The following is a 25,624-nucleotide window of genomic DNA, read 5'->3' as shown; positions in this document are numbered from 1 at the left end:
GTTTCGTCCAATTTTTGTTACCTCATCGTTTGTTTTTAGGGCGCCGGCCTGATGGATTTTTTCATGATAAAGCCCTTTTTTAACGTCGCTCGTTCGCCGACAACTTTTGACGATGCAGGGGTCTACTTCGGAAAACAATTTTATTCCAAACGATGGACAGTAGACATTTCGGATTATTCGACCATGGTCTTTAAGTTATTTAACTTACTTGGTCATTATTAACAATCCAAAAAAATACTGTTTATTTAACCTGTTACGAGTAATTAGGAAAAACAAACAATTTAAATTGATAGCAAAAAAATTGTCTCCAATTCAAAAGTTATTCATGATTGCAAGGTTTGGATAACCATATTTACGGTGGAAATTATAAAAGTAATTGAATTAACTCATGTAATTCTTAGTTCACGGCACCACACTTTCCATTCTGAAAGGAACGAATCACATTGGAAAGTGTCTTCTACAGCACAATGGCCACTTGTTGTACTCCCAAAGTTTGGGCCCCGCTCATTTTCCGATCGCTTGCCATAACGCCTGCCGCAGCATGTAAGCTGTCACAGCGATCGACTCCGGCGGCGAAACTGTCAGACAACTGTCAAAGTGTTCGTGTCGCGGCGGGCGTTATCAATCTATTGACAGCTATTATCATCAATTATCAGCGCCGCTGTCAACCCTCGGTATCTGGATCCAAAATGATCCTCTTCGGAATTGCCTTTCAATTTGCATGGCGATGTATTACAATTTTGTTTGATGAGCACGAGCATTTCAGGGACTTTACGTTTATGTGGCTAATTATATTTGTCCTGTTATCTAAGTAGTTAGTAATTCGTAGTGAAATAAAAATAGAGCAGGAAAAAATATTTCATTAAATTGCTTAAAATAAATTGAGATAATCTCAAGGTACTTACCTACAAATACTTTTTATGAAATGAATACCTATAGTCCAGTCATTATAGTAAGTTCACCTCGGAATTCGAGATACCCAGCTGTAAGTCTGTAAATACGTGTATATTGACACCCTAAAAGTTGTCTCAAAACCTACATATGGTAGGGTGTAAGCAACTATTAAATTTCAAGGTCAACGGTCACAAAAATCGGTTTTTTGCGCTTTTTTTTAGAAATATCTCATTTCCTATGGGTTTTTTGCTATTTGTATTTATTATCAATATTGTAGAATACTAAATTCTGTACAATTTTTGTTTAAAATTTTTTTTATACGGTGAACCGTTTTCGAGATAGAGGGCGGAGAGCGCGCGGTCACTGCATCACTTCAGGTCAACTTAAGCGGTTTAGATTTTTCATACAAAAGGATTTTCCCGCTAATTCCCGTGGGAATTTCGGGAATTCTTTGTTGTTTACTTTTACTAAGGTACCTACATGCCAAATTTCAAGCGTCTAACTTCCGTTTAAAAATTTCAAGCGTTTAGATTTTTCATACAAAAGGATTTTCCCGCTAATTCCTGTTCCCGTGGGAATTCATAAGTATACTATAACCTGCCCAGGAGTATGAAGAATAATTGTACCAAGTTTCGTTAAAATCCGTCGAGTAGTTTTTGTTTCTATAAGGAACATACAGACGGACACACAGACAGACAAAAATTTTACTGATTGCATTTTTGGCATCAGTATCGATCACTAATCACCCCCTGATAGTTATTTTGAAAATATATTTCATGTACAGAATTGACCTCTCTACAGATTTATTATAAGTACTAGCGGCCGCCCTCTATCTCGAAAACGGTTCACCGTGTAAAAAAATTTTTTGAACAAAATTTGTAGAGAATTTTGTATTCTACAATATTGATAATAAATACAAATAGCAAAAAACCCATAGGAAATGAGATATTTCCAAAAAAAGCGATTTTTGTGACCTTTGACCTTAAAATTTTATAGTTGCTTACACCCTACCATATGTAGGTTTTGAGACAACTTTCAGGGTGTCAATATACAAGTATTTACAGACTTACAGCTGGGTATCTCGAATTCCGAGATTCTTACCTAATTTAAGCTTAAATGACTGGACTACTAGTTAAAACTGGTTTACAAATATTATTTCAATATCAGGAGGCTTCAGATTTCCAGATATCATCATTTCTGGGAATTCGTCTCGTTTTACCTAGGTAGGTACTGTACAGTTTCGTTAATTCAATAAGTATTCGCAGAATTGTCTGTACAAGTGTACCTACATGTCATAATTATTTTTGTTAAACCTTTTTTTAAAATATCCTTGGACATTTTACACTGCGCCTCTAGGCCCAAACTAAGCTAAGCTTGTACTATGGGTACTAAACAACGGATATAAACATACTCAAATACTTTTTTTTGTAAATATACCTACATATTATCCAGTCACCCATTAAACACCCAGTCCAATACAAACAAATATGTTCATGCACACAAATGTTTGTACTGAACGGGAATCGATCCTGCGACCTCTCGGCATAGTAGTCCGTTTCAAACCGACCCAGAGTAAACGTTATAACATTTTGAAAGTAGAGATTTGTCTTCCCATCGAAATCAGATTAATTATCGAAATCCATGCGAGCAAAGCGTAGCTCGTGTCTATTTCTATAAATTATTCCGTAATTTTCGAATCAATAACATGAAAACAAAAGAAATATACTACATTGTCTACATTGACAACCAGCTACATTATAATTTGTGTCCACAAATCATGTTTAAATAATTACCTTCACGTTTGAAGGGGTGACCGTAATTATGCCATTCAACTGTATCGATTCCGATGTCATCTTACTTTCCTTCTTATTTCAATGGGTTAAGGTCCCAATTCGGGTGTGGTTTTTAGAGTCTGGCCGCTCATGTTTAAAAAGTTTTATTGACCAGGGTTGATGCTAATCAGGGCGGAAGGCCTACATTGAGAGGTCAAAGTATTTGTTGAAGTTTAAGTCGCGGTGGGAGAGGACATTGTTTAATAATACCTATTAATGCAAAACTATAGTACAGAGTTACAATCTACCTACCTTTTGAAGTAGGTAAATGCAATATTGTAATAAATAGCAAATTTTCGCGAGTTAATTATTGAATTTTCGAAAAAAAATAGGAAATCTTTGACTGCAGTTCTATTTCTTTTCAAAAATAAAGGAATGTTTTCTTTGAGTAAAATTTTCTATCTACAATATGAAGAGTACTTTTCCTCCAGATGGCATTACAAAATTCCACCCTGTATATTTCTATCATCCTTCGTATTAGAACTTCTTGAAATAAGACTCATTTCAACTTAAAAAGCGATTGCTGCTCGCACGAAAATATTTGCGACTCTTATAAGAACACGGATTGATTAGGAAACGGGGAACGCTTGATTTCCCGGAAAGAAATTCGATCGGAAATTAAAAGAAAGATCCCCAGGGAGGAGCGGGCAGATCGGGCCCGCCTCCCTGTTTTTGTACGGCCTAATTTGAGACACCTTTCGCACCTTTGCGTTTGATTACACCGCCGTTCAAAGGTCCCGACAAGATGGGGCGACGAATTCTTTTCCGTTAAAAGGCAGGCATCGATTACAGTAGTTAGGACTTTAAGTGAATCAGCTTTCGGGGGATTTACAGCCATGGGTTTTAGATTGGAAAAGCTGGTTGCAAGGAATTCCTTTTAGGTAAAGGTTTCTAACATTAAAAATTTTCAGAGTAAGTAGATATGTTATGAGTAATTGTACTCATAATTTACAACAACCGTGCTAAATTAATAAAGCAATCAATGTATGCCATTTCCCTAATCATAATCGAACCAATAGAGACACTCCGTCAATATTCCGGCATAACTTCCGGCCGGAGCGGCGTCGACGTGGCATTAATAATTAGGTTACCGGCGCAAATTATATTATTAGCCGCCATGGTCCCGCTAATAAAGACTGGCGACGTGCAGGACAGTGTAACCAGGTGCTTAATAATTGCCTAATCGGTATTTAGTGGGCGGCGGCGAAAGCATGATTTACGGGGCCATTAAATAGTCGCCCATCGACGGTCACGTTAATAGTTTATCTGTGGGAGTGCAGTGTGTTGGCTATTCCGGCTTGAGTGACGATGTTTGGGCCATTGTTCCGGTGTTATAGACCGTTTTGAAAACTAATAGAAAACAAAAACAATTCCCAGTTTGTTATCACTTTACAAACTTTTAAAACTATGTGCTGGTGGTACATACCTACAGTGTTCAGAACCGTTGTTTGTGAAAACACGAACTCGCAGTTTACTTTGAACAACAACCGTAATGAAAATAGTTTATTTTTCTGGACCAAGCTACTATATAAAACAGTGCACTGATTAAGTCATGAAACCTTGGATTTACCCGAATAAATATTGTGTATCAGAGCATAGCTGATTCAAATATTTAAAATCTGTACATGGCAATGTAAAAAAAAATACGGCAAAATCTGTTTTTGTATTTTGCTTTTAGTTTGTTGTAAGAGTCGTAAGAGTTTCCATTTTCATTGCGGAATATCAATTTGTTGTATTTATTTCTAAAATAAATTTCAAAAGGACTTTGCAGATTTTCTTTCTTGCAACTCACGAAGGCGAGTGAGCTTTACTTGTGTGTGTACGTGTACTACATGAACATAACGATACCAGTAGCGAGCCACCACACATGTAAAGCTCACTCGCCTTCGTGAATTGCAACAACTATACTCGTAGTAGCGATCAAACGTCTGAATTGTACTCTCGGTTTTAACACCGTGTATAAATTTTCTTTACACAGATTAGCCTGTTACACGCCTGACTTATTAATTAGTATGAATTAGCTAAAAAGTTAGATAGTATATTTTTCGATATTATTTTATTAATATTGTAGCGTAAAAGTTGATAGAAGTGACACGGTCCCACGATTAGTTCGTTCGAAGAGCTTCCAAGCGTCCTCCACAATTCCAATGCAATCCTTTACCGAACGTGCAAAGCTCGCACTTAACATACCAAAATTTAATGTACACCAAAATATAGCATTAATCAGCATAATGAAAGCTAGTCATTAGTAGTTTGTGCCTCGTTCGCACGTGCCCGCGCCGCAACTCCGGCTTACGGAGCCGAATTCCGAGAGCTTAAGACTTGGAAAGGACCGCACTGAGTGCATCAGTTCTTGGAGCGGGCAAATTGAATGGCGCACGGTACACGGATATTGGAGCATTAGAAAGTTGTTCGGGGATATTAGGGTAAGTAGTTTCTTAGAGGTTTACAGTTAGAACGTACTTTATCCAGGATGTCTCGCATGCTATTCTACTCCTCTGGCTGTAACTCGGATATTTGAATAGAATTGAGTCTTTTAACATTGATTTCTTCACAACTTTGCTTTGGAATTTCATCCAAAATTTCTCTCAAATAATATTACGAGTATGTGTTTACATTTAACAGTATTTTACAGCCCTGAAAGTTGTTATATAAGCTAGACTTATACGCGTATAAATCACTAACTTGACCTCTAACGTGCGTACAAACGTCTCAGTTCCATATTAGCCCGATGTTATCTAGGGCACCCATGTTTGCCACGCCTGTAAAGCGAGCAAACTTGTGCCGTCTAACAAAACCCTAAAAACCAACTCTGCCCTGACGAAATAGGGTTTGAGATCGTGTCACAGACTGTGGCTGTATTTTAATTTTGGAGTTTGTTTACACGTTTTATTTAGTCCCTTTGGGATGATTAGAAAATAATATTAAAGGTTTACATGTATACGTATTTACACCTAAGTGTTTTTCACCTTCATTATACAAAAAGTGAACGAAATTAGGGCCTTTTAAGCCCAAACCACACTAACCAGCTTTTAACATAGGCATTTTGTCCCTTGTCTAGTCCAAATGAAGTGACACAAACCTAATTCAACTGTACGTTAAGGGCGGACACTCGGAACGGCCGGTCGCCACGATTTATGTGCCGCTACCCCACCCTTCTTTACTAAGTCGGCCCACCTAGTCGATGGGACGGTATCTCTAAATCGCGCGATTATTTAGATTGTGTGTATGTAGAAGTTACGCCTGAAACGCATATTTTTGAAACCCCGAACGATAACAACACTAAAGAGCGATGTCCTATAGACGCAGCCTCACAATTGCCGCTCACTGGTGATAAAAGTAGTGAGTGTGGTTTGGCTTAAAGCGGCTAAGGCGGTTCGTGCAAAAACTGATTCAGCCGGCGCCGGAGTGAGCAAACAGCCTCCTTGAGCCTCTCGCCGTATTTGCCGATCCCTCGCCGAGAGCCCGATAAATGGAATAAGTTAACGTGCGGTACATTTCGAATTGCTTCAATGCGCTGCTCTAAGTTCGTTCGTTCGTTCGTTCGTTCGTTTCAGCCGAAAGACGTCCACTGCTGGACAAAGGCCTCCCCCAAGGATTTCCACTGCTGCTCTAAGTACTGCCTTGAAATACTTCCAAGTTTTTAGCAACAAATTACTGAGGACTGACGGCTGCAAGCGTCAAGATGTGTTGAAGTCTTAAAAGAAAATTGACGCTAATGGTCAATAAAGTTGGAAACACTACGCATGCAATTACCATAAGATAGAAAAAGAAGTTAGCCAGTAGCGGGCTGTTAACCACTAGCAACCTTAATAGACAACTAGGTACTTTACATTTCAATTCAGCACTCACGTTCGAGCACGTTATAGTAAAACGCGCTCAGCTAAACTCCAACAACGGTAGAGTACCTACTACAAGGATGACTGTTGCCTCTTCCTATCAGTTTTCCGATAGCAAGTATGTAATTATTCCATGTCTACCTTACTGAATAGCAAATTAAGGAGAATAGCAACAAAAAAATAAAAGTAATGACGCCGGTATTTCGAGTATTTAATATGAAAAACTGGTTATTGCTCGTGTTTTTAATTCGAATTCAGCAATGAAAACAATTTGAATATTCGAATTTATAGGGAACACTGGTTTTGACAGGAATAAAATTCGTTGGTTCGAATGTAAAATTGCTTATTTTTGTGCATGAATAGACTATTAATTTGACACCATTCCCCAATAATTCTAAATCACAACTTTTTTTAAAAGAAACTTCATTGTGTTCTTAAAAACTTAATTGATTTGAAATTACCTGTAAATGAAGATTTTTGATTGCATTGTAACTGACAAAAAGTTGTTTAATTGAGTTGACAAAACAGTGACGTCACTCTTGCTTGTATTGCCATACAAAATCTATGGGAGAGTCATTATGACAGTTTTAAAAAGTAGGTACGTCAATTGATTGGTGGTGTCAACACGTCTATTCCAAGATTCACTCCTGCAATGCGTGCGATGCGGCGGCGATACGCGGGCCGGGCCGGTGCGCGGGCCCGCACAAAATGCCCGAGTTAATTACTCGCTGCTAACGCGCTTCCGAAGCGCACGGAGATTCGAAATATTTGGACGAATAGTTGGTATCGGCACGTCTATTGTTGTCGGTTCCCGAATTTTCGTCACAGAGCAACTTAGTTCAAAACACGGGAATTTGTTGGGTATGAAATATTTCAGCAATTCCAGATCGATTTCTGTTCGTGTTTCATCACGCTTAATCAGATGCGAATTTAACTTGATTACCTATTCAATCTTAGTCTTATTATTAAGACTGACACGGGAATCCTTGTTCATGCGGTCAAATTGCAGAAACATGTTTTGAAATAACTAACTCTGACTGAATAAACCTAAATAATCTCAAAAGATTCGCTAACAACAAGGTATTCGAACAAAGAAGCCGCGATAAAAATGGCATAACTCGCGCGCGACGTACCTAACACGCGGCCTCAGACGAACACGAGCCGCGAACAACGACGTGTCGTGTTCGGCTCGGCTAACAATATTCGTGGAACATTAGCTACAACACAAAGTTACCAACAATAAGCAAATTCCGTAACTACGCGGAACGAAGTTTGTTCTGCGTGAAAACACTTTTATATTTATGTACAGAAAGATGTTGATAGGTTCTTTTTACAGTTATGTATTTTTTATAACATCATTGACTATTCAATCTAGTACATGGTAATAGAAATAAAGAAATTCTTTAGGTCTAATGAAGACGGAAAGGTCATGTCCTAACATTATTACACCTACTCAAAATAACAAAACACAACCGCACTGTAATCCTACATTAGCAGGACAAACAGCTATGCTCAAAAACCAAGAGAACATTAACGCATTTCGCTCCGCTTTATTCCTGAAATACGGCGGTCCATTCTAATGAACATGCACCTTATGCACTTTTAGTAGTTGCACAAAACGTATGTAGGTGTAAATTGGTGGCGCGTACCGTCTAATTGCAAAATTCAAAGCGTTCTAACGCGCGGGTTCATTACGCGACGCAATTCGCATTCCGTGGGTCGTGTCGCGGCTGCGGGCAGCGGGCATTCCCGGCCGTGTCGCGCGCTGCGGTTGCTGCTGCAATTGTAAGGCCGAAAAATGATCATGGGACCGGAATGTGTTACAGTTGGAAATGGTACTGGTCAGAGGAAATATAATACTTCATTTGTAAGGCAGTTATGCCAGCAAAGGTTTTACAAGAAAATTTCTGCATCGAAAGTGCAGCCAAAATGCAGAGACAATAAATAGATGGAGTCAGTTTAATTTTTAAGGTTGGTTTTTTATTAATTATGCTGAGTCTTTAACGTCTCAAAACAATACAATATTGTTTACTTCCCACTGTAAAATTATATCATTGTTATGCTCCATTTCACAGTATAACCATGACAAATAAAAAATGGTCCACTTACCAACATGCGGGAAACTGGTGAGATCTGAATCTGAAATGAAAAAAACAATAATGTGTGAAAATATACAATGTCAATGAGTCCGTGCCAGTCTGCCAAATGCCAAGCTCAAAAATCGCACTAAAACCGGCACCGATACCAAAAATATCAATCATGGTCATTATTATTAAATAAATAACGTAGTTATTTTTCTACTTTTTTGTGTATTTTTGGAATTAGTTTAATTTTTAAAGTCGGTTTTTTAAACGCAGTTTATTTTATTAGGTTAGATCTGACTTCACCGAATCTAAGTAGAAACCCATGATGCGAATAATTGTGAAGTTATACTACCGAGGCATACTTCACCAAACGACGTTAGGGACGACTATTGCCTATGCGTTAGTTTGACGCATCTTTGTCGGTTCCCGGCCGTTCGCCAAGGCTACCATGACCACGATTCGACAGAGGCTCTATTGAATACCGCGTCGGATCGGAACCGTGAACCTTGTGACATCAATCCTCACGCGCAATATCCTGGCCCGTCGCCAGGACGCGGCGTGAAAGATGCGGTTTTGCCCTAGTGAACTAACATAATTTTACAAAAAACGAACTACCTAACAAGTCAAAAATAATAATACTTACTTATCCCAAATTTACTGCCACAAAGTGACAATTTAATTAAATTAATATTTACTAGATTTTTTCAGAAAACGGTGTTTTCCACGAAATCAATCAACTGCTGACTGCGTTACTTAGTTACCATTATTAAAAGAACATGATTTTTAGGTAATCCCGGCTACAAGTATGAAAAATTAAATTAGTACCTAGGTTCTATACTTTGTAACCGCTTAACCTAGGTTAACCGAGTCACAAAGTACTCGTAGTATAGGATTCTTGATAAAAATAATTATTTCAATATTAGTTTATGAAGTCCGCCCAGCTAGACTGTCCCGGCGCATTCTTGGCCGGCGCCCAGGCTGCAGGCGCACTCACTCCTAGCTCGCGGGCTATTACCCGCCATATATTCTTCTGGAACATAATTGAGATGGTCATACCAATTATCTTAGATCGTGATGGCCACTATGGTAGTTCCCCTGAATCCCCGGGGATATATTGTATGAGAATGAGCACTAGGTACGAGTAGGTATATTAACTAAAACAAACTTATTGTACTCAAGTACATAACACAAATATAAGTGCATTTCTAGGTCCATAAAGATTTAAAATGTTTTATGTTTAGTAAAATTTTACGTTATAAGCTTAAATACTCATGATAATCCTATCTAGCGTAGGTAATCCGCAGTAAAAGTTTGTACGAGTTTGAACTACTATTTTATGAAACAATGTTTACAGCCACTCGCACTTAAGACGGGTGTATTAATACGTCCCCTGTATCCAGTAGGCAGAGTTTCAAGTAGTTGTTCGTAACTACTTCGCGATACATTCGCAGAGGAAACTAAGTTTACTCATAATGTTGTAGATGTATGAAAAATTAAGAGGATCGCATAATAATAATAAGACATAACATTAGTGAAATCTTTTTCAGTTACAGTATTAAAAAAATCAACGTGATCATATTGAAAATAGACGAGACGTCAAGCGATTGGGTGTTTGTGTTTCACCGCATGAAACCACAAGCGTGAATACTGTATGCGGAAATTGAGTTAATTTTAATACGTAATTTAATATTGTTGATCAAGTGCTGGCGTTATTCACGGCTATCCGATTGGCAAAATAAATTAAACTGGAATTAACCGAGTTTATGCCTTTTTGTTCTAAGATTATTTTCGCGAATGTGCGCGTCTGGATATCGGTCTATCACAGAAAGTCTTCATTGAATCATCATCAAACTTAAACGAAATTTTCTTCAACTTATCGTAGTATAGTGTTCAAACATATCCAACGATGATATATGATTAAACCGTTCCCCTCGTAAACAATCTAGAGACGCACACTTCATAAAAGTTTTCCCAATAACTATAACACAAATCGTTCACTTCATAAAATACTGATAGCGTTTTATTACTGACCCTCGCGGCCTTAACACGTTGACCTCTGAGAGGGGACGTATCGGATTGTTCTTTATCCCAATAAAATGTTGTATGAGCCGACGGATCACCGTGCGCGGACGCGTGCTCCGGACACCTGTCCGATAGCGCCCGCCGGCCGAGCGGCGAAATGAACAACTTTTATAACGTTTTGTTACATTAATATACAGGTACTCGTATATTGTTGCTATAAATGTATGGCTCATGCGATTGGCGCATGCAAATAAAATTTTTGCTAACATCATTAATTTTACGTCATTACCTACATAAGCTTATTTGAAACATCGTTATCTTAATAAGGGTATTTGAAGCCATTTTGAATGGTATTTTCTGTCTTTATAGGATTTTATCTGCTAATTGGTAATACTCGTACTTATTGGAAAGGAAAATAATGTCGAAATCGTTTTATACTGAGACTTTTATCTACTGTGCTTTTACTGGACTAATATTTGACTGCTATGTTTACTGCAAAAAAAATAAGGATTTCATTTTTTCTGGTGAAAATAGCTCCATAGTCCGTGATTCGCACCATGTGTGAAAGCTGCCACACACGTCGTTAGCAAGCCGACCCATTTCCATCGCTGTGTACAAACCGAACCGCGCGCCTTAATTCAGCTCGACCTAACGATTGGACTAGTACATCTGCGGCTGAGGACACACTTGAGAGGTGTACAAAAATTGATGGAAAAAGAGAAAGTGTTCCTTTCAGTTCCCTACTTTGTTAGTAGGTAGTAGTAGTACTACCTATGTAAGTGATTTGAGACTATAAGTTGAGTTATAATTTTATAGATCACCAGAGTCTTACGCAGTAAATATCTTGACCAATAATTAAAAAAAACTCAAATCTTAAAGGTGAAGGTCATCTTTTAATCTTCTCTACATGCTACGTGGTTAAAATTAAATTTAATGTATGCTATTTTACGTCCACTAAATAATTGTTTCCCTAGAATAGCGCTGGAGATTTCTAGTGTCAAAGTTCAGTTTGAACCCCGCCTTACGAGGAAGTCTTGTAAGGCCGGCGCAGTCCACACAATACTCGTATAAGGCCGGAGCCGAAGTTGCGTCGAGTTAGCAAGTTGCGCTGTAATCCGCAGCCTGTAATATTGATCCCGCAACTTATGTGTTATAGGTCTTCATCTTGTGCGGAACTTCTTGAAATCGGAGGAGCGTGAAGTGCCGTGATTAAGGCGCCGCTAAACTACTCCGTGATTTCCAGGCGATTGTTGTTCGTCTTCGGAGATGTTTGTGTAGCGGTCCCTAGTTTGGTCCGAGCATATTAGAGACTTGATGCAACTCGGCTGTCCGATACAAAGGTCGTCAATTTCGTCGGCGTCGGTTTTATTCAGCCAAGCCACATTTTGTTCATAAGTATCTGGGATAAGCAGGAGATAAATACGTCTCAAAACCTTACGGGGATTTCAATGTTTTTATCTGAGTAGGTAATCCTTTTCCTTCGTTATTTTTCGATTGAACCCTTATTACTATTGTTGTTCTACTGAAAAGGTTGTTTTTTCCTTTAGTAGTTACAGTTATATTTTTTGGATAATTAAAATTGTTAGTGCGCTTTCTTTAACATGGCCTTAAATTTAAGGTCAGTTATTTTGCGGGTAGTTTATGAAGCATTATAATTGTAATAAAATTAATAGCGTTCTGTAGGGCGTAGAGGGCGGCCTCGGGCCACTAATAAACTTAATTAGGCACAGCTCGCCCCGATCGAGTTACCGGGAACACTTCATACCTGAATACGTAATAAGATGTTCATAAAACACTGCTTCGTAGGGTTCATTATTTACTAAACATAGGGTATGGGTTACTATGAATACCTACTACTACTAATAGATCAATGTTTTTGTTCTTTATGATTTCAATTATCTTTGTCTCTAAGCAGGTGGGCTTCTTCCCAAGGCAGTGAGAATTTGAAGTGAGATAAGAAATTAACTTTAAGTGCCTAATTTTTAGAGCTGCATATAATGTGTTTGAAAGAAAGTGACTTTTATGATTATCATAGTATCATAATCCGTCATATTTAGTTCCACAATCTTCACAGATAAGTTGTTAAAAGTAAACAAAAGCATTGCATTAGTGTGATAAATTAACAACTTTTACCATTTCTCCGTTGCTAAGAGAGCCTCTTTAACGTTTTATTACTGCAGCCCTGCGGTAAATATCTTTAATAAACCCAATTACGGCCGCGTATTTACTATCCGAAGCACTCCGCATAAATTAAGTTTCATTTAATTTAATCATTGAGTCCAATCGGATTAGTCGAAGGAAGATAACGGAGAAGCATAGAAAGAACTGCAAATCTTTAAGCTTGCCTTCGTTTATTTTGTTAGCTTTTTTGACTCGGGACGTCACTCAAAATAAAAAACGTTTCAGGAAAAAGACTGATGATATCTGTCCGCACTGTCCTACAGTGATTTGAGTCTTCTTTTTAGTTTTTGTCAATGTATCCCTCACGTCTTGTATCTCTTGTTACCTATCAACTTACTAATATTGACAGCAATGATAAACTTTACAAATCAGACGATATTTACACGTCTACTTCTATGTTTAAATTGATCTCTGTAAAAAGTATCTCAATTAGAATAGCTCAGAGAACTGTAATAAGATTCCAGGACAAGTAAACACTGACGAAGGCTTACAGTAAGCAATTAATTAGACTTATATTCTGACAAAATGGATAAAGCTGGTAACCAAATATTATAAAGTAATGTTTGGGCCCTTTTGAAATACCTTAGTAAATGAGCGTAGCGAAGTTTGGCGCCTGTCTGACTTAAATGTTTACACGTAGATTAATTAACTGTCTTAATTTTATATGATTTAGAGAATTGCTTACCATACACAGTTATTAGTTAGGACTTATTGGCTTATTCATACAAATATAAAAGAAGATATGTATATGTTACGGTTAATGTGATAAATTGAAAATTATTAATAATAACAGGTTATTATGAATAATTACCGGCAGTCGCGGTAAAAGTGATAAATTAATCACATTTAACAGTGATTATTTAATAATTAAAGCTTAGTACTAACAAATTTCATAAAAGAGAACAACATCTTGTGTACGTGCTTGTGTACAGCTAAACTTTTGAACGTTTTGATATCATATATTAATATAATTTGGCATAATGAGTTTGGAATGTTTCTTGCATAATACTACTTTTCCATGATGCATATAACATAATGTTTTGATTTAAAGTGAAAAATAGGTTAAGGTGCGGCGGGGGTGGCCCTTGGGCCACCCCTAAGCCGCCTATTTAGTTTTATACACACATAAATGACCTCATATTAATCACATTTACCAAATCATGCGGTAATTATTCATAATAACCGGTGATTATTCATAATTTTCACATTTATCACTTTGACCGTAACATATATTTAATTTTAATAACTTCTTACAGAACCTAATGAACAATAAAAAACTCATAAAAACTCATTTATTTTTGCAAATAGGCTAAAGCGAGTAAGTAAGTTAATGTAAGAGTGACTAATAACGACTACGCTATGCCACTTATGTAAATTCCGAAGCAGAGCTCGGAGACTCGGAGTTCACTATTTACGACTAGTTAGCCAGTTATGTACCGGACCAGTCGCGACTAGTTGTGTCCCGCACTAGTTGCGACGTTCTGAAGAGCTCTCAGCTTGACGCGGCGGTCGTCCGGTGAATCTTTGTACAAATTAAAACTTATAAGTATCTTAAAATGATCTTTTCCGCGTTTTTGTCTTTAGTAAAATCTCTAGATGGGACTCGGAAATTTGAGTAATTTGTGACAATTGTTTTAATCGGATTTATACCTAGTAAATTCAATAATTATACTTATTGAACAATTACTAAAATGCCCATTTTTTCAATTCAAATTTTCAAGATCTTGCAAACGCAACGTTATTTAGTAATATGTGTCAACGGAGTGCTCTTAACAATGTCAAGAGAATAATGAATTTAATTAAACTGAAGCAAACTAAGCAGAGATATCTGATTAGTCTTAGCAAGCAGTAGTACCTAAATTTCTCAGTCCAGAAGCGCAATATCCGTCGCTTCAAATATTTGCGCTGCGCTAACAGGATTGCCTCCGTCGGTATTGAAAGCCTTTCGCAACACAACATTGCAACGAATAACAGTTTCTTAGCGGACTAAGGAAAAACTACTTCCTTGAAGTAATCCAACACTTGCCCATAATAGATCACAACACTACCTAAAGCAAGTAAGAGAAGTAAGAAACAAACAAAGCTCATATAAGAGTGTACATACAACCCTTAGCGTTTTAGGTATTTGGAAGAAATTTTAAACAAAAAATTATTCCTAATTTAATTTGTATGGTTACTGGATTGTTTTTTTTTTTTTTTTTTTTTTATGCATAACAAGGCAGGTATTTGACCACAATCGCACCTGATGTTAAGTGGGATGCGGTCTAGGATGGTACATATCTGCCCTGTAAGTGCCTATTCACTCTCGCCTTGAAAAGGCCCGATTAAAGAGCACAAGTAAATTTGAACATTATAAATAACTTGAATGATCGAACTGCCTAAGGCGGGAATTGAACCCACGACCTTCCGCTTGCCGGGCGACTGCTCTTCCAACTGAGCTACTTAGACACTGGATGAACCCGTCAAAATTTTAGAGATGCGACTCTTAACGCTAAAAAATTAAATAACTATGAGCACAAGTAAAGTTCAGCAATAGTAAAATTGATAAAAGGCACAAATTACAATATGTTCAACTAACCGTTCCCTCTACGATTTGATTGAATTCGCGTGTTATCTTGAGCAATCCTTTTTACAGACTTACCTACAGACTCGGTTTTTTTTTTCTGTAACATCCTGATGTACCAGATAAAAGAAATTGAAAATGCAGTTAAATCCTCGTTGAAGTCACTTTGACCCGACGACGCCGCGGTGTCGCCCGGCGCGCTTCACAAACATTTGCCCTGCTTCTAACGGGATTGCCTTTCTTGATATTGAAAACCTTACAAAAAAGAGGATTGCTTTATAAACTTTGTATAAACTTAGCTTATTTAATTTCTTTAAAATTCTCAGAATGAAGCGACATTTAACTCAAGACGAGCTGTTCCAGCTGCGGCGTTCTGGAAAGTAATCTGCCACAAAGGCTTGAAAGGATGAACGGGTATATTTTAGCTTTGGACTGGATTGACTTAAAGCCACAAAATAATTATGTTGATCAGTTCACCAAGAATAATGTCAATTCAAGGAATAACAAGTCCTTGTTAACGCTACTTGCCTCTACATTCTCAGTTCCCTGAATAAATAACTAAACGCTTAAAAAACTAAACGAACAGGCGTCTTTTTGGCAATATCGTTTCACAGCTGATAAAGATGTGAACTCTACCATTTGAATTATTTTTTCATTGTAAGTATGTAGGTACTTTGTGCCAATTTATCTGCAGCTTGTAGGTAATAATTATTTTGATCTTCTTTTGTTTTTTTTTCTGTCGACGGGAAAATAATTAATGTTGTAAAACTCTTTGGTGGCCGCGGCATAGAGACGGTTCGGAGTATTGTGACATTTCGCCCGTGTTGCGCGCGCAATATCCACGCTGCAAATATTTGTCGTGCTGCTCGCCGGATTGCCTTTGACATTGTTGTTTTTGAAAGGATTTTGCTACCTTTACTATGGAACGATTTTATACGGCGAAGTGAAGGTAAATAATGAAATCTGTTAAAATAAGTTGCCTGCTTGTTTAATGGCACTGCAGCAAAATATTTCGCAATTTCAAAGTTAGATGGAGCAGCACCATCAAACTATAATTATATTTTAGTTTATTATCCAATCTAAACAAGTCCCACTATGATATAAAATGCACCCTCAGATGCGGTGATCAAACTCTCAGTTCATCAATTAAGTACCCCTTCTAGTATATTGGTTTTCGAAGTTCTGGAACTATCTTTGGTGTGATATTTCTTTATGTGACAACTGTGTTCTACGTTGTATTTTAATAAGTGGAGAGACGTGTTCTTTGTTATTTCGCTCGGAGTTAGCGCCGCAATATTCGCTCCCGCAAACATTGGCGTGTCCCCGTCCGCCGGGACCACCCCAACTACAACTAACTGCACTTTTGTACAAAAACGAGCTACTACTTATTTACAGACACCTGGGAACATGACGCAAGTGGCGTTTGGAAGTGAAATAGACCTAGATGTAAGTCACAATCGGCAAGCCAAACAACTGCAGTGCTACTGACAACGTCACTCTGTAGCAGAGTTTTAGGCTTGCACTGTGTAGGTTTATTGTCGACACGACAAGAAGAAGAAGTTCGCTTTTAAGACACTAACATCTTAATTATGTATAGGCAACTCTACAATCACTCAATATTAGATTCTTTTCAACTAAAACTGAAAGACGTTTTTTCAAGGACCTTCTTCTACAAGTACCGGTGATGCACATTTGTATTTTTAATTTACCTTATCATATTTATTTAACATACAGTTCAGGAAAAAGGACAGTACATAATCGTATAGTATAGTTTTACGAGGGCAGCTGACGCGAGACGGACGCGGCCGCACGCAGCAGGAGCGTAATTACGACACTCCATCACGGTGCAGACACGGACCTAGGGGTGAACACTTTCGTTTCAATAATGATAAAAAGGCCATAAACGCAGTTGAAAGATGTTGCCACGGTAGCATATGACGTGAAACGAACGTAGGGGCATACGCAGCGGGGGCGTAATTATGAGGCTTCGTCACAAGCACAGACCTTGACGATAAGTCTTAAGAAGGAAGCAAGAAGAGTAGGGGAGACTGGCCCAAAGCGGGCACTCCGCCTAAAGCGGGCACCCCCCTCTAAACTTACACTCATTTGCTCGACTTGTTGTCTTGTCTTGTTAACGTTATCCCCCCGCCCCGCCGCTCCCGCGGAAGTCGTGTGCGCTACCTCCGAGTGACAACACCACGCGTGGACAGCGATAAACGAAATTCGTCAATTTTATTTGAAAAAACAAAGGTATGTTCGTTGTGTTTTGGATTAAACTGAGTGACGTACGTTATTATCAATGTATGCGTAATGTGTTGTACCTACTTAACCGTGTTTTAAGGATATTTCCTTGAAAATTATTAAAAAGGAATTATAGTTTATGTTTTATGAAACGTGGTGTGGCGCAAAAGGCAAAGTGAGCAGGGCAAAATGAGCATGCTCACTTTACCCTCTTCATAGCGATATAAACTAACTTGCTTTTATTGTTAGTCCTCTATATTTATCGTGTAGGTATAGTCCGTTTTTATTTGCTAGTCGAACAATGTAAACAATCTTTTTATAACGTTTAAAGTAATATCAGTGAAAAAAATTAATAAATTAAATGATTTGAAAAGATATCGGCGTTCAACGATTACTTACCTACATAATAGGTTGTGAGCTTCGTGTTTATCTTATTTTAAAACGAATTATTTCGTTAAAAAGGAATATTAAGATTGTTTACAATATTGGACAAGCAAAAAAACAGACTTTAGTGTCGATATTAATCTCTTATTATTTGACTTTTTAGATGGTAAATAAATATAATAGAAAATCACAACAAGGTTCTTGAAGTGAAGCTGTAATACTTCAGCTCAAAAGCTTCAAAATACTAGAAGATAATGATTCAAGACTGCATTATTCAAAGAGAGTTCCTTCTGATTAGTTTTATGTTTTAATTTTTATGTTGTTTGATGAATTTTTATGTCTAGAATCTATTTTTTCGCAATACAGAAAGTATGATTCTCCTTCTGTGTTTGAATAGAAACATTCCTTATTATTCAAAGGTCAAAATTATACAGGGTGTTAGGTAAATGGGTATATGAGCCGACACTAGCCCATGTTAACATAGGCATATAAATGGTATGGTGAAGTCAGAAATTTGATATCATGATTTTAATTTTTTTAATTTTCATACAAAATAAATTTTACAAAATCCGATTTGTATGAAAATTAAAATAGTTAAAATGAAGATATCAATTTTCTGACTTCACCATACCTTTTATATGACCATGTTAACATGGGCTAGTGTCGGCTCATATACCCATTTACCTAACACCCTGTATAGTAAAAATTAAAAAAAACTATTGCCCTCTGCATGCCCATTTTGCCCGTGTGCCGGTGCTCGCTTTAGGCCACCCCCTCGGGCAAAGTGAGCAAGTGATAGTGTTTCGTATTTGAGTGCCTACTTTTTATATATTAGACAAATGAATGATTTGAAAACGCCATGTCAAACTACAATAAATGTAGTAACTGATCACGATAAAAACTTATTCCGTTTTGCTTATTCTGTGTGTTTTTTTCCTACTTTACCTTAAGGTGCCCGCTTTGGGCCAGTCTCCCCTAAGTAGGTAATAACGATATTTCATAAGGAGTTCAGAACTTAAGAACCTATCCTAGGTAACAATGTACTACCTACATAATGTGTGTGTGGTAGTCCAACTAACTTAAAGCTTAAAACAATCGTAAAGGAAATAAGATCTTTCATTAGCCTCTATCTTTCGTGTAAGTCGACAACCCTAAAGAGGAAACCCTGCAAGAATGTTGCCAGCGAATGAACGAGTTGGTTCGTTTTATTAACGGCCCTCTGTCTTATAATAATTTGTTAAGTAGCTGAATAATCTCTTTGTTGGCTTCCAAGCTAAATGAGTAGTAAGGGGTAGTTCTTTTGTGCTTGCTTACTATTTATTATTAGTCGTGGTTGCATAGACCACATTTTTATAAAGATCGAATCCAATCTCAAGCTAGAATTTATCTCAAAATGTTGAAAGACGAAATATTTTTACAATATAAAATTAGAGCCTTTAGAATTAGAGGATATCAATACAAACTTCATGTGACTTGAGCATATTTCGATTTGCAATCGATGCTGTAAGTAATAGAGAGGGAATGGTCTCGGTGCGGTTTCAAAACATTAATTACGATTAAAGATAACCATATTGACTGAGATAAAATGAGAGATAACCATATTGTTGCTGACTGAGATATAAAAATAAATAAAAAAATAAAAATAAAAATAAAATAAAATAAAAATAAAAATCATTTATTTTCAGACAAAAGCAGTCCATAGTTTGGTTAGTAACAATTTGAACTTGGAGACTATATTAGTAGAGTTAGTAACAATGTTCTTAGAAATAAAGCGTGGTTTACTAACGTTAGCATCGTATAAAAGTTATAAATCTAAACAAAGCTATTTAGCACCGTGGTTCAGCAATTATGAGCGAGCAGAAGTAATTTCCAGCTCACTGCGCGAGTTGACATGAAAATTTCGCACGTGAAACGTGTTGACATGCCCCGAGGCAAACTGGGGCAGCTGTACCCTATCAGCAAATGTATCGCTACCTTTAATCTCGACAAATTAAGTACTATTATTTAGTCTTGGAGATTGATATAGGTTATTAAACTAAAAGGGCATTGTACTTACTAACCGCGTTTTCATCGTCTTAACTTTTCATGGCTATTGCCATGAAAAGTTAAGACTTGTACTATGTCTACTTTTTCATGCGCTACAATATTATGTACTAAAGTAATACTAGAGTTGCAGACCAAAGGGTATTCACAAAGTAGATTGCTTGAATTTAATACACGGGTGAGTTATAGTATGGGTGTATTATATCTAGTAATTGGAGTGTCTCTACAACAAAACCCGCAGTTAACGTTTGCTCGTTTGCCCGTCTGCTCGTTTGCCTCCTATCACATAAAAAAAAAAAAATAACTAGCAATCTGTAAATAAATCTGTATTAACTACAAATAGAATCGCATTTAAACGCCGATCCATTGAAAATGTGCGGAACAAAAATGTTGTTAATATTTTTCGGGAGGCGTTTAATTTGGCCGCATAAATCTGCCAAATACCGATTTAGAATAGAAAATGGCCGCGATTGTGAAATATAGTCAAGTTATATTTCCATGCCGGTGTTCTAGGACATTTTTATGACGCAACTAGCTTTTGCCTGCTACTGTGTGTGTGTATTTCAGTTTGTCACAAAAAATCGAAATATATGGAAACAGTACCTAAAATATAAAATTCTGTTATATTTTCTTTGATCTACGCAGATTTAAATATGTAGTTTGAAAACACAAATACTTACAATGTACAGGATAGTCAAAAATAGATTACTGCTGCTCGTATGAAGTTAAGTAAAATAAAACATGGGTCAGTCAAACTTTTGGAATATACTTAGTCCGTTACATTATTTCAAAACCGGTTACCTAAATAGCGTGTTCCAAAGGATCGCTTCACGTAGAAGTGAGCGAGTTGCTTATTAAAGCGAATAAGCAGTGTCATTGTGAGGCGTGCGTGCGCGTCCCATTTCTCTCGTTTTAATTTAGGCGGCGACGTGAGGCCTCGCGGGCCGTCTCCGAGCTCCCACGGACCCCGAATAGGTTTACGAGCTCCAGAAATAACTGAGAACAATAACATTTTACTTCTCACCTGTATGCTGTCGGACACAATCGTAACGAGTAACGAATCTGCCTAATACTATTTTCTTAAAAGGAACAATTTATTTATAACCTGCTTCAAGTCCGTGAAAGCATGAAGGCGGAACGCCAACGCGAGCACACGTCTCCCAGTGCTATTCAACACTCAATCAAACTCGGCTACTGAATGAAGTTACGTTAATAATTAATCAACTAGCTACATTATTTACTATCAGAGCACCTTAACAGTGTAAATCGTAAAATCAATGTCTATGAGCTGATGTGTAGATCAGGTATCCTGTATACGCTTCTCAAGTAATCGATGATAGGTAATAATAATAATCCTACACCCGACCAGTTGAAAACAAAAGATAAACAATATCGATTTTCAGTTGTTCTGCCCTTCCTGAAACATCGCCGGAGCAAACGAAACAAAAGAGGGTTCGAGAGAAATGACGTCGTCCGTCCAAATGTGCCGTCGAAGTGGCCGCCTGCAGCCTGATCCTCGGACGCCATCAATCTCCGTCACTGCAGCTCCTGCGTCCTGCGCATCAGAGATTAGGCAGCGACGATATTTATCGAGGAGACTGCACAAACTGGATCGACAACTCGAAGTTGCGATAAAACAAGCTAACACTATAACGGCTTATCATATCGGTACTACGAGTACATAAACATATTATTAGGACATAGGTCGTATCTTCTATTACCCCGCTACACTATTACGAGTAGGTATGCATAACCAATAACCAATCATTAAAAACAAAAAATATCTACGAACCTTTAACGAGTAGGTAACCCACGTTCTAAAAATCATAACTCCTCCAAAATAGTCACATTAGAATTTCATTACCTACTTTTGAAAACAGCTAAGGCCGCCATGATTTACTAAAACAATATTATACAGAAGATATCAACTCGCTCGGGGTTATAACCGTGCGGTAATCGAATGCGCGGGGGAGGCAAATGTTCGCTCGAACAACACTAAGAAAACATTCGGGAATAAGTCACGGAATAATCCACGAGCACGAGGCACGGACTGTTCTATATAAAGTTTTATATAAAGGCCGAGGATTCATAATGGAAACATAACAATAAGGGCTGTTCTCATTTAAAATCTCAAAAATTAAATAATTAGGCACATTTTTGTAAGCAAATAACATAAAAGGATATTAAGCCCTCTCATAATTTAATTCATATTACATTCCTACTATCAAGAGTGAAGTATTTTCATCTTTAGATTTCAACAATACTTAGGTACATAATACATAATACAACATTTACGTCTACCTACCATCACCAGAAAAGTAAGCTGAGTAGTCTAAGGTATGTATCATTTTCACCTTAACACTACAATACAATTCGTTTAGTAATTAACAAAGACTCTACTTAAGTGTTTTGATGATGAATCAATGTTCACCTAACAACATTTCGACCCAAAAAAGCTAGCCAACGTCCATTATCACGTCCACATTTCGTAGTGTAATTCAAGTGGTATTATTATCATTGATTACAAATTAAACAAAACATGTCACTCGAGGTTTTTCATTAAATAATCAGGAGGAGGCAGCCGCGACACGGATGCGCTGCGGGCTGGTGCCAGGGTTGCATGTTTCAAGAAATATTATTATATTAGTTCATTTCCTCCCACTGAAAACACTGTAATACAGTTTATCAGTTGTGGAAATAATCCTCTAACCTTTAACTTTCTTAGGATCGAAGAATAATTAATGTTGATTAAATAATTAATAATTAATGAAAAACGTAATTACAGGAAATTGAACGAAAAAACAAAACACGTTTACCTTTTTTAAAGATAGGTACTTAGGTAAATTACGTAATAGAGGATTAATCGAGCAGTAATTACGAAAAAATATAAAAAGTAGGAATTACGAGACAAAAATAATAACACCGTTTTATGTGGAATGTAGGTACTTGATGAAAAGGACTCACTTTTCACAAATTTAAATGGTATGGAGTATAGACTACATACTCGTACATGATGGCATGACTTTAAATGATTTCAAAACAACACCTATTATAACTCAAAAACAAGGTTCCGCAGTGATTACTGTGCTCTCTTCTATACCTACAATAAAAAAATCGAATTACTCATTCAGTTATCAAAATTTTATGGGTCGCATCTCAAAAATTTTAAATAATTAAATAAAAACAAATCGCCTAAGTTGAGAATCGAACCCACGACCCTTCGCTTGTCGGGCTACTGCTCTTATCAATCTGAGCCACTTAGAATTCAAAATTTAGACGGGTTTACCGAGAGTCAAAATACCTCAGATGGTAAGGCAGTCGCCCAGCAAGCGAAAGGTTATGGGTTGGATTCCCGCCTTAGAAAATTCGATTTGTTTAAGTTATTTAAAAGTTATTATTTTAAACGCACTGACACTTAGTGGGCAACCCTACCAGATGGTGACAGATCCAGGGCGGGGGGCGAGGGGGGAGATAACACAAATCCAAACATCTTACGCCGAGGGCGGAATAACTTAAGCCATTGAGGTGTGTCGTACTTGTTACTGGAATCTACTGGATACAGTAATAGCTGCCGTGAGTAAACTATGGAAATATAGTAAGAAGAAACACTGGAATTATTTACAATTGTTTCCACTTTGATTGTGCGTTCCATTTTTACTTGAGTGTATTGTTGTAGCTATAATTCAATATGGATATGATGAGTAGTAAGTGTAACTACGAGTATTAATGGTTGATGATTTATGGTATGAAAGCTCTTGGGAAAAAAGCCTGAGTGTTCTCAAGTATAAATTACAAAAATTATTGAATGTTATGTCCTTTACACCTTAACTCAAGCCGAGATAGAATCGCTTAAAATGCCCTTTCTTGCTCCTTATTATTGAAGAAATGACAAAATCCATTGTAGTTTTTGAATTCTAATTCGGTCTAATTTAAGAGTAAATATCTTCTACATTTACTCTTAAATTAGCAATCATGTTTCTCAGGCCGCCACCTCAATTTTGACCTTAATAACCAGTCCCCTGGATCTAGGTTAGTGTGTAGGGAGTAAATCACCGGCCGCGCATCTGCGCCTAACGCTGCTTGGCCGCGCGCCCAACATGCGTTATGGCCCAATGTCTTGTATTAGCTTTAAGGGCTTTACGAAGAATTCCATGAATATTCATCAGTGATGCACCATAAATATTCTTTGGCTCAACATAATGAATAATAAAACAGAAAAATTATAAATTCGTGCGGAAACGATTTAACGATTTTCATATACGAATGTGATCCAATAACGCGAACGTTGACACGCATCTCCGCTGGCACATGTGCCTGTCCTTCGCTGGGCTCAGGCTGCCTCCATAATAAATTAATATCTAAATCCGTTTAAGGCTTGGGCACGAACACGTAACAAAACAGCTTCGGAGTTTATAATATCACCAGAACATGGTATCAAGTGTTTGTACAAATTGTCAAGCAACAACGAATCCTTAACTGAAAGAGTCAGCATTGACAACAGACCATCCATCATTCGCTCACGGCGACTGCTTCTATCAAGAGTAGACAATTAAGAATAATGAACTTTATCGGAGGGCCGACGGTTTCGCGTGCTCTCCGATGGCCTGCCTTCTAGGAGCTAGCTGAAAGTAATTAGAATCGATCCCAAGGACAAGGACAGGTCAGAGTTTAATATCCTAAAAATATACAATTTCGAATATCCCACTTCGAAATCAACGTTCCTGAGTGTAATATTTCATCTACCTACTTATTTTGTGGACAGTTTAATTTTTAATCTCTTACAGTAAAGAAGCCTTTTCTTATTTACCAGCTGATCATTTTTCAGTCATCATTAAAATTTAGAATCAAATTACACACAGTATCACATAATTATGACATGTAACGGTTCCGTTTTATTCAAGCACGAGCCTATCCACGGAGCCCTAAAAATGAGCAGATATTTAATAGCATGCACGGGTACATATTGAGCAGTTATCCCCGATAGACCCTTCGGAATTCATACGCTTTTGAAGCAGTTAATGGCGCCACGAGCGGCGCGGCTGGCGCGCGGCCAGCGGGGCAGCACCTGGCCGCCCAGCCAGTAGTTAGCCGGGCTGCTTTAGCAGGTGAATGCAGTACGTGCACTTGAAGTGACGACTTACATTGCGTGATAGACATAATTATGTAGGTAGCTTATAAAAGTTCGTATTTTACAAGATTTAAACTAGGTAATTAAAGCTTGTAAACTTCGCAACATAAACTCATAAAAGTTAATTATTTTGCACTTAGGCTTTTTAAAAGCGCTATTTCTAAAGTTATGTCTATTTAGAAGACATTATTTTTTCGCAATTAAGCTTTTAAAAAGCCCTTTCACGTGTCTTTTACTATATTTATGCTTGTATTCGAAACGTGTGTCTATTCCAGTCTTTCCCAAAGTGGGCGATAACGCAACGCAGGCTTAAAGGGGGGCGGTAAGAGACGCAGAAAAAAACGTTGGACGTTGTGTAGCTGTTTGGGAGGCGTCATCTACTAGGAGGACTCTTAGACACCGACTGAGTTCGA

At 37.5% G+C, this 25,624-nt stretch overlaps 2 protein-coding genes across 2 annotated transcripts in view; one reads left to right on the top strand and one right to left on the bottom strand.

Moving 5' to 3' along the window:
• Positions 1-25,624, bottom strand: part of LOC135087433 (uncharacterized) — a 364,186-nt gene that overhangs the window by 234,897 nt on the left and 103,665 nt on the right. Inside the window, exon 4 of the mRNA XM_063982190.1 lies at positions 8,675-8,704. The gene's annotated coding sequence lies outside the window, so the exon portion shown is untranslated. The remainder of the gene's footprint in view (positions 1-8,674; positions 8,705-25,624) is intronic.
• Positions 1-25,624, top strand: part of LOC135088256 (nephrin) — a 135,420-nt gene that overhangs the window by 59,530 nt on the left and 50,266 nt on the right. The gene's annotated exons all lie outside the window — the stretch shown is intronic.

This window comes from Ostrinia nubilalis, chromosome 3 (assembly GCF_963855985.1).
Source record: "Ostrinia nubilalis chromosome 3, ilOstNubi1.1, whole genome shotgun sequence".
Taxonomy (NCBI): Eukaryota; Metazoa; Arthropoda; class Insecta; order Lepidoptera; family Crambidae; genus Ostrinia; species Ostrinia nubilalis.
This window is presented reverse-complemented; position numbering and strand designations above follow the sequence as displayed.